At 35.6% G+C, this 8,651-nt stretch overlaps 1 non-coding gene across 1 annotated transcript; it reads left to right on the top strand.

Moving 5' to 3' along the window:
* The first annotated feature begins 7,859 nt into the window (after positions 1 to 7,859).
* Positions 7,860 to 7,964, top strand: LOC143192124 (U6 spliceosomal RNA). Its single transcript, XR_013004745.1, has one exon. It is a non-coding gene; the product is annotated as a U6 spliceosomal RNA (small nuclear RNA).
* Positions 7,965 to 8,651: the final 687 nt, after the last annotated feature.

The following is an 8,651-nucleotide window of genomic DNA, read 5'->3' as shown; positions in this document are numbered from 1 at the left end:
ACCCTGTACTGTATTTAATGAAAATAATCACTAAACAAGTTTCAGTAATATTAACATATCATTTTTAATTGATTCTCTTTCTTCTATTACGAGAGATACATGATTAACTTAATTGATTGAGGTCGAATTTCGATCACAGAGCGATTACCAGTATCAATCAATCGTGTATGAACCGTTTTACAAAATTGTAGACCAGGTGCTTCCACGGTCGGGTTTTATGAAAATATCGTAGTCCACAACGTTACGTTACCCGTTCTATACCAATTCAATTATTTTCTTGATCGCAAACTGTACTAATCGATTGTTTAATGATAATTTACATCAGGTGATGACATCGCGATACCTCTGTTAACTGGAACGATAATCAGGAGAAGGGTCAGTAGGGGGGCACCCCACCGCCACCCTGGTGGGCACCTGGAAGTGCTGCCTGCCTTGGTGCGGCGCCCCCGAAGCCAAGGCGCCGCCCATTCACCAGCCGCCGTCCACGTCGGTGGACACGATTGAGTCGGCACCTCAATGTCAGTCTCAAAGTAGCGTAGTCGACACTCCCCAATCGGTGCCGAGGTCGCCTCAACAGGCGCCCCTGACCGACATTCTAGAGGAAGATCTCGAAGGCCTGCTGGAGGAGGAGGAAGAGGAGGACGGAGAAAAGACGCCTTTAAAGGTTAGGAAATATGTTTTATTATTATAAGTTACCATAGGGTGGGCATCTGTTGGTTTATTTTTAACAATGTTACTTCTAGTCTTACTTCCAAATATTCTTAATTCATTATTGCATTATTCCAGTAACTGGAGAGATCGATTTTCAAAATAGTTTTGACAGTTTAGCAGTTTGATATTTAGATAATGTTTTGATCATAAATAAATAAAAAATCATCGAAATTGTATAGACATTCTTATACTTTTATACCGTAAATATAAATCATGTAGGTCGTATCATTTTCTTTCAGGTCTAATTAATTTTTTTCCATTTTTATGACGGTATATGTAAAATGGCAGTATGAAATTTTATTAACTCTCATATATCAATAGAAGCAATGCCTAATTAATATTTATTTTACTGAAATATCCTGTTGAAAATGATGCAGAAAGTTAATTATAATTTTAGTACGACTCATTGTCCTAAAGTTTATTTTATGAATTTATGCTTAGTTATGCACAAAAACGAAAAGAAAATACCTTATTTTGTATGAAGTTTGCTTTTGTAATAGTTATAGTAATAATACTAATATTAGAAATTTTTATAAATTTTAGTTACTAAGGTTTTTAATACTATTACGTACCGAATGAGCGGAGTAGTTAAACTCGTAAATGCTTCAGTTTCTTGATTTTATTTAATAATTAAGACATAGAAGCACAGTCGGGTTTAAAAGTTATCCAATACCGACAATTCTTTGTCTGCTTCAACATTATCTCCATAAAAGTGTTTCTTTTCCATATTTCCTAGTCTTGATGATGAGCAAAATGGTTCAAGTTTTATAAAGGAAGTTTAAACATAATTATCCATGGTCCAGCTTGGTTAACTTAACTCATATAGCATCAACCAGAGGTCCACCATTATTATCCATAAGTTTAAATATAGTTTTACGTAAACATTTGTACACATTATATCTGGTAATATCTAAATATGTTTGAGTATCTCTAAGAATCGAATTATTTTTGGATATTTCTATAAAAAATAAGACAAACCTTATAACAATGGTCAAAGTAGTGAAAACTGGATTTGAGTCATCCGGACGGTATTACAGAGAAGATAGTATTCTTGCTACATTGTATATCAACAGGATTTTTTAACATTTAGTACCAATTTTACAATTTCCTAAACTTAAACTTTCTAGGGATGTTCCGTTCCTTGGAATTTGAAAGCCCAATATAGAAATGACAAAAAAAGTTATTGAGTGTGTATGAGAATGTAATTTGGCAAAAAAAAATTTTATTTTCACTCAATGACTTGTTGTTAGTAAAACTGAATTAGATTTTTTTGTTTAATCAGCTTCGTTCCTAAATTTTCTTTGTCCGAAACATTGGATATTAAATTGTGCAAGATCAAGAATCTTTTCAGGATGTTAGGGCTAATTAAATTACCATGTAATTCCGTTCGTTGCTATTTCATCCCTTTCATTGCTTTTCCACTGTTTTCTTTATTTCTATTAAAGTGAAAGTATTACAATAACTTTCCGAATATTTCTTTTAGGTTCCTTTGTGCTTACTTCAATGTTTATATTGTACAAATACAATATAAACATTATTCTTAAGCTCTGGATTACATATTCTGAACTGTAATTGGTAAAAATTATTTTCCATACTTTTAGTAAATTTAATATTTCAATAATGCTAGTTCATGATTTACAATATCAAAACATTAATAGTATTGTTAGAGATTAATAGTATAGAGCAAGACCATTTTGAGTATCAAATAAAAAATTACATTCGAACATTGCTTGGGATAACTTAACTGACTCAACTAATTGTTATTGAAAACAATAAAGGGCTGATGCAAGAACCCTGCAGTTCTGAAAAGACAGCCCATGGTTTGCTCTGACCTGAAGGGGCGGTTTTTGAGGAAACACACAATTAAACGGTCTGTTTTTCCTTCGGCATTCCATTTAACAAGATAATCAAGACTATTTTACAATGTGAGAGAGCTGAATGCTTTTTTCGAGTCTATAAACACTGTAATGGTGTGCGTTCCTCATTAAAGCTCCGCATAAAACAGACCTCCATTCCCACCAAGAATTAGAATTTTAGAATTCCAATTGGTGGTCATGCTAATCTTCTTCAGTCTATATCGTCCAAATATTAGTAACGCCCTAAAAAGTGCAGTTTCGGTGGGGGATTCGATTTGTGTTTTTGGAAGCGAAATCGCGCAGCGAAATATAAAAGACTATTCTCCTGGATGGCGACCATTAGAAATTATTTTAACTAGTTTTAACGTATTCACACGTCGTTTTTGATGACCCACACTCAGGTGCCCCGAAAACGGGTACAACGGAGGATAACATGACAAAAATATACGATCTTGTATTGGCAGACCGCCGATTAAGGATACACTAGATAGTTGAGTAGATAAGCATCTCAATAAAACGCGTAAGAGATATCCTGCATGAAATTTTGAGCATCAGAAAGCTCTCGGTGCCAGAGAATAAGGAATAGTCGCAATACTGGACTTCACCCGGCAAACGGTTTCTGGGATTCACATGGTGTGATCTACATCGTCTACCTGGAGAAGAGCACAACGGTCACAGGGCTATACTATGCCGAATAATTGGGAAACTCATTTGGAGAAGAATAATGTACTCTTTCACCATGGCGGCCCACGGCTCTCACCTCCACACTCGCCACGGCCAAACTGGTCGAATTGGCATACGAAGTGCTGCCCCATCCACCGTATTCTCCAGATTTGGCCCCGCGTGACTTCAAAGTCAAAATTCACTCGCCGGGCAGACATTTGTGTCGAATGAGGAGGTCATCACCGCCATGGAGTTTCACGCTGTAGACCTCGAGAAAACCTGCTTTAATTTTCAGTTGGGATACACTTATTTAATTTTTATCGTTGTAAAGATTTATTGAACAGCTACAAACAGTTATTTCAACAAAATGCAAATTACAATCATTTTACCATCCTAACTTACAATACACAGCCACCTAATGATTCAAAACATTGTTCAAAATCAAGTTTTGAACTCTGTTTCAGTCACTGGTTTGGTCTTTTTAATGTATATTTAGAAAACTCCATTTCTGATTGCTGCAAAAATTATATACTGAACACCAGGAACATAATTTTCGTTTGTTAGTTATTCGATAATCGACCACCGCCGACCGTTATCAGGAGTTCACAAAAGGGTTAACACATTCAACACCACTACATATACCTACTATGCGATAAAGCTCAGATAACGGATAAAAGATAAGCTGGATTTGTTTACATAATTAGTTCGAAAACAATGTACGAAAGGCCATTTAGGTCGCATACGTAAAGGGTCCCCTAAAAATTATTATGGAGGCTTTACATTTCGTTTTTGGATGTTATTTTTACACTGATTTTTTCTTGAAACGACAGGTTCATTACTAAAGTTATAAAAGATTGGATTGTTACTCCCTAGTACTATTCCAATAACAATTTTATCGGGTTTAAACTCAATTTATTAATTTATACACGTTTTAAAATATTTTTTATGCTCTGATATATAACTAATTAAGGTAGAACAAGAAAGGATAACGTAGAATTAAGTACAACGTAGGGCAAAAGTACCGGTACAATTTTGATTGCCTATAACTTTGTTCAAAGAAAAAAACTATATCGACTAAATGGTAATCGCGATTCGCTATGCAACTTTCGGCTCTTATTAAGGAATATTTCATGACATCCTGCAACATGTGAGGCTCAATTACTTCAATTTCGTCACGAATGTTGTCTTTAGGATGTTGAGTCCTTTAGACCTTGCTCTTCTATTTCACGCAGAAGAAAATTTGGAATAATCTCTTGCTACCGTTCAGCAGTAACAGTAACTGCAACACATTGGTCATTTTCAGAAAAAATAGAGACCAAGGGAGCGATAATATCTCCCATCCAAATGCTTTCAACGCTTCCTTGAATGTGTCATTTGTTATCACTTTACCGTGTCCTCGGACTTATTCTAGACGTTTTTTGAACATTTGTTGTCAGTAGTGATCACTCTTAACTACTTCACCAGGTTTCAACAGTGTATAGTATGTTATACCACGCCAATCTGGCCCCAACAAACACATTATTGTGTTGCGACCAAAACAATTAGACGTTAAAGTCGATCGGCCGGCTTCGCCAGGTCGTAGCCGTGATTTGTTTGCTTAGTGTTTTCAAAATAAATCCACTTTTCATCACCTCTCACTATTCTATGCAGAACTGACATCCGATCATACCTTTGAGGCAGCATTTACCAGACGATTTTTCTATTTACCTGTCATTTAATTGATATGGCACCCGTGTTCCCATCTTCTGGTTTTTCCCATTGCTCGTAATCGGCTGTTTCGGGCCACATTTAAAGCTTCTGCTAATTGTTTTCGAATTTAGGTTCCTTCACTCAATGTCTCTTGCAAACTTTGTCGATCTCTCGGAACGTTCTTTGTCCTGCACATCAGAATCACCACTTTGGAAGTTTCGAAACCACACCTAACACATTTTTGACGTTAGGGCATGCGGCTTTTTTCTTTGAATTAAATAAAACGAATAATGCGTGCGGCAAATGTACGCTTTTGTGTACGCGTTACTTTCGCAAATTATAACATGTATAGCTTAAAATCTTGACGCCAATAGAATAAAATGACATATGTGTTAAAATTTAAGTACTTAATATTTAAGTCTAGCGACATCTGTGAAAAAACCGGCAAGAATTTTCTGGTAAACGTGGTGTTTTAACCATCGCAAAACAGGGAATAATATATTAAAATGTAACTTACAAAACTTGACATGTAAATTGGGCAATATATGATTGTTGCGTTACTTACATATAAGCAATGTTGCAAACATGCAAAAAGATATTAATGCGGTACTATATAGTACTAGATTTCATGGTGTTCATATTATTTTATCTATCTCTTCTGTATAGGTACAAGAAAGAAAGCAGTGGCAATTTTTCTCTCTCCTTATCGATTCAGCAACAACCATAACGACAATGTATAACAATACAGTGGAAGCAAACAATAAATGTGAAATGTGTATGCGTTACAAGCTGGATTCAACAAAAATTACTAACAAAATTGTCAAATATATCCTATGAAGTAATAATTTCATGTAATCTTGAGCAAGAAGGCTCTAAAATAAATAATATCAATGCCTAGGAAATAAACCTAAACAAAAACAACCATTCACAACACATTTCAATCAACACTTCGAACCCAATAAGGGCGCTAAACCAAAGAGTAAACGCATTTTTTCGAAGTTATCTGAAATTAGATTCGAAACCTAATTTTATGGCAAAACCCGTCCATATAGCTTAACTTTTTTCCGCTTTGAGCGTCTCGTCAATTTTCTATTTTAGGATCGCTCTTGACGTAAATACCGAACGTTATCAGCAGCTCGCAAAAGGGTCAAACTGTTTCAACGCCACTACATATACCTGCTGTTCTATAAAGCCTCGATAACAGATAAAAGATAAGCTGGATTTGTTTACTTAAATGTTATGGAAAACAATGTTCACACGGTTGTTTTAAGTGACTTAAAATAGAGCTTTCAAAAAAATTATTGATATATTCTAGATATTTTGTACCATATGTGTTGAAGCTAAGAGACATTTTAGGGCGTTTGCTAATGTAACAGGTCAATTGAAAACTCCCCGGCCTACCATAGTAAGCACATTTTTTCGCAAAATTACATTTTTTTATTCAACATAATTCCCTTCAAGGGTGATATACTGATTATAGCGACCCTCCTACTTTTCGGTACCATTTTTGTAGTACAATTTGTCCTTTGCTTCAAAATAGGCCTCAGTTTCGGCGATCATCTTTTTATTCGACGAAAATTTCTTCCCAGCGAGTACTCTTTTGAAATCTGAGAACATGAAATAGTCGCCGGGGGCCAGATCTGGAGAATACGGTGAATGAGGAACCAATTCGAATCCCAATTCATGGATTTTTTCCATCGTTTTCATTGATTTGTAACCCGGTTCATTGTCTTGGTGTGCACTTTCTTTTTCTTCAAATGCGGTCGTTTTTCGGCGATTTCGTCCTTCAAACGGTCCAATAGTCGCTGTTTATGGTCCTTCCTTTTTCAGGGTAGTCTATGAAAATTATTTCATGCGCATCCCAAAATGCAGACGCCATAACCTTGCCACCCGACCATCGTTTTCATTGATTTGTAACACGGTTCATTGTCTTGGTGTGCACTTTCTTTTTCTTCAAATGCGGTCGTTTTTCGGCGATTTCGTCCTTCAAATAGTCCAATAACGCTATATAATAGTCGCTGTTGATGGTCCTTCCTTTTTCAAGATAGTCAATGAAAATTATTTCATGCGCATCCCAAAATGCAGACGCCATAACCTTGCCACCCGACTGTTGCGTTTTCTCACGCTTTGGAGCGGGTTCATTCTGTGCAGTCCACTCGGATCACTATCGATTGGACTTCGAATTAAAATGATGGAGCCATGTTTCATCCATTGTCACATATCGGTGCAAAAGCTCGTGATTATTACGCTGAATCATCTTCAAACACTGCTCCGAATAATCAACTCGTCGTTGTTTTTGGTTTTTACACAGGCTTTCTCATACCCAGATATTCGTGAACGATATGATGTGTACACATTCAGTTGATGTCTTTATAGTGTCTGCTATTTCATTCAACTTCAATTCACGGTCATTCAAAATAATTTTGTGGATTTTTTAAAACTTTTCGTCGGTAACTACCTCTTTTGGGCGTCTACTGCGTTCACCGTCTTCTGTTCTCATTTCACCACGTCTAAAATTAGTATACCAATCCTTGACGGTTGATTTTCCTGGGACAGTGTCCGGAAACTCGGTAGCAAGCCACAAACTCGGTATCAAGCCACGTTTTCGCTTTAACTGTATTTTTTCCTTCAAAAAGCAATATTTTATCAACACGCGAAATTCCTTTTTATCCATTTTTTTTCACAACACAAGTTGCTTCACTGAAAATGCTATAATTCTCAAACCAATGATCCGAGAGTTCTCAAATTTATACAGGCATCTTTCGATAGTCAGGGTCTTTGACTAAGAAACATATGGACTTAATTCTAGTAGCGCCATCTATGTGCCAACCCAGGAACTTTTCAATTGAACTAATTTTGCGATAGATATAGCACAATGTTCCATTCTTATGGAATGAATTTAATACGAAGTCTATATCTACTAATAATATATAGAAATGTGTTCGCGTCGGCGGTCCATATATTAAGATTATATCGATTCAGACATGATTAGCATAGGCCCTGCGCAAGGATGACAGGCAAAATCGTAAAGCTTTCCAAATATTTCCTCAAACACAAGGCACTTGAGGTTATTTTCAATTGACCTGTTATGAAATGCTTCCTCAACGGAAAAACCGAAAAGTTCCTTTATATCGTATTATTTATTAGTACTGAGGACAGAGGGATCATGTAGACACCTGGTTATGTATCAATGTCAGTAACAAAGCCGAATATCCATGGTTTCAGGCTAATATTTGTATTTGGTGGGACGCTACGATTCTAGTAATTTCATTAGCCAATTTATACGTCTATTATATACACCTGTAAAGAAAACAAGAAAACATTTTAATGTGAAGACCTTTGATTCATTTGTTAAAATGTGGCGCAAGGTGTGACACGTGGCGCTTCATCCCTATTTCAAATAAAAACAATATAACTACTGAAAACAGCTAATGAATAAAATTGAATATAAACATAAAATGTATCTTTTTTAACCAAAGAATACGACAATACGAATATATCATACACTTATCATTCATATTCTTAACATAATAATAAGTTTTATAATTTATATTTTAAAAAAATATTTATAAAATTGCTGTGATATTATTGACATTGCAGAATCTAGGAAAATACAATATAACAAAACAATCTTGATGGGCTTGCTAAGTGTGGCGTGATGTCTTTGTCTTGCCTCTGTAAAGTATATCTCATCTTTCTGTACGAGTTAGCCGTAACAATTTATAAAAAACA

This window comes from Rhynchophorus ferrugineus, unplaced genomic scaffold, assembly GCF_030347505.1.
Source record: "Rhynchophorus ferrugineus isolate W39M unplaced genomic scaffold, kcgeb_rfMv2 rfM2, whole genome shotgun sequence".
Taxonomy (NCBI): Eukaryota; Metazoa; Arthropoda; class Insecta; order Coleoptera; family Curculionidae; genus Rhynchophorus; species Rhynchophorus ferrugineus.
Note: the sequence above shows the minus strand (reverse complement) of the source record. Positions and strands in the feature narration are given on the sequence as shown.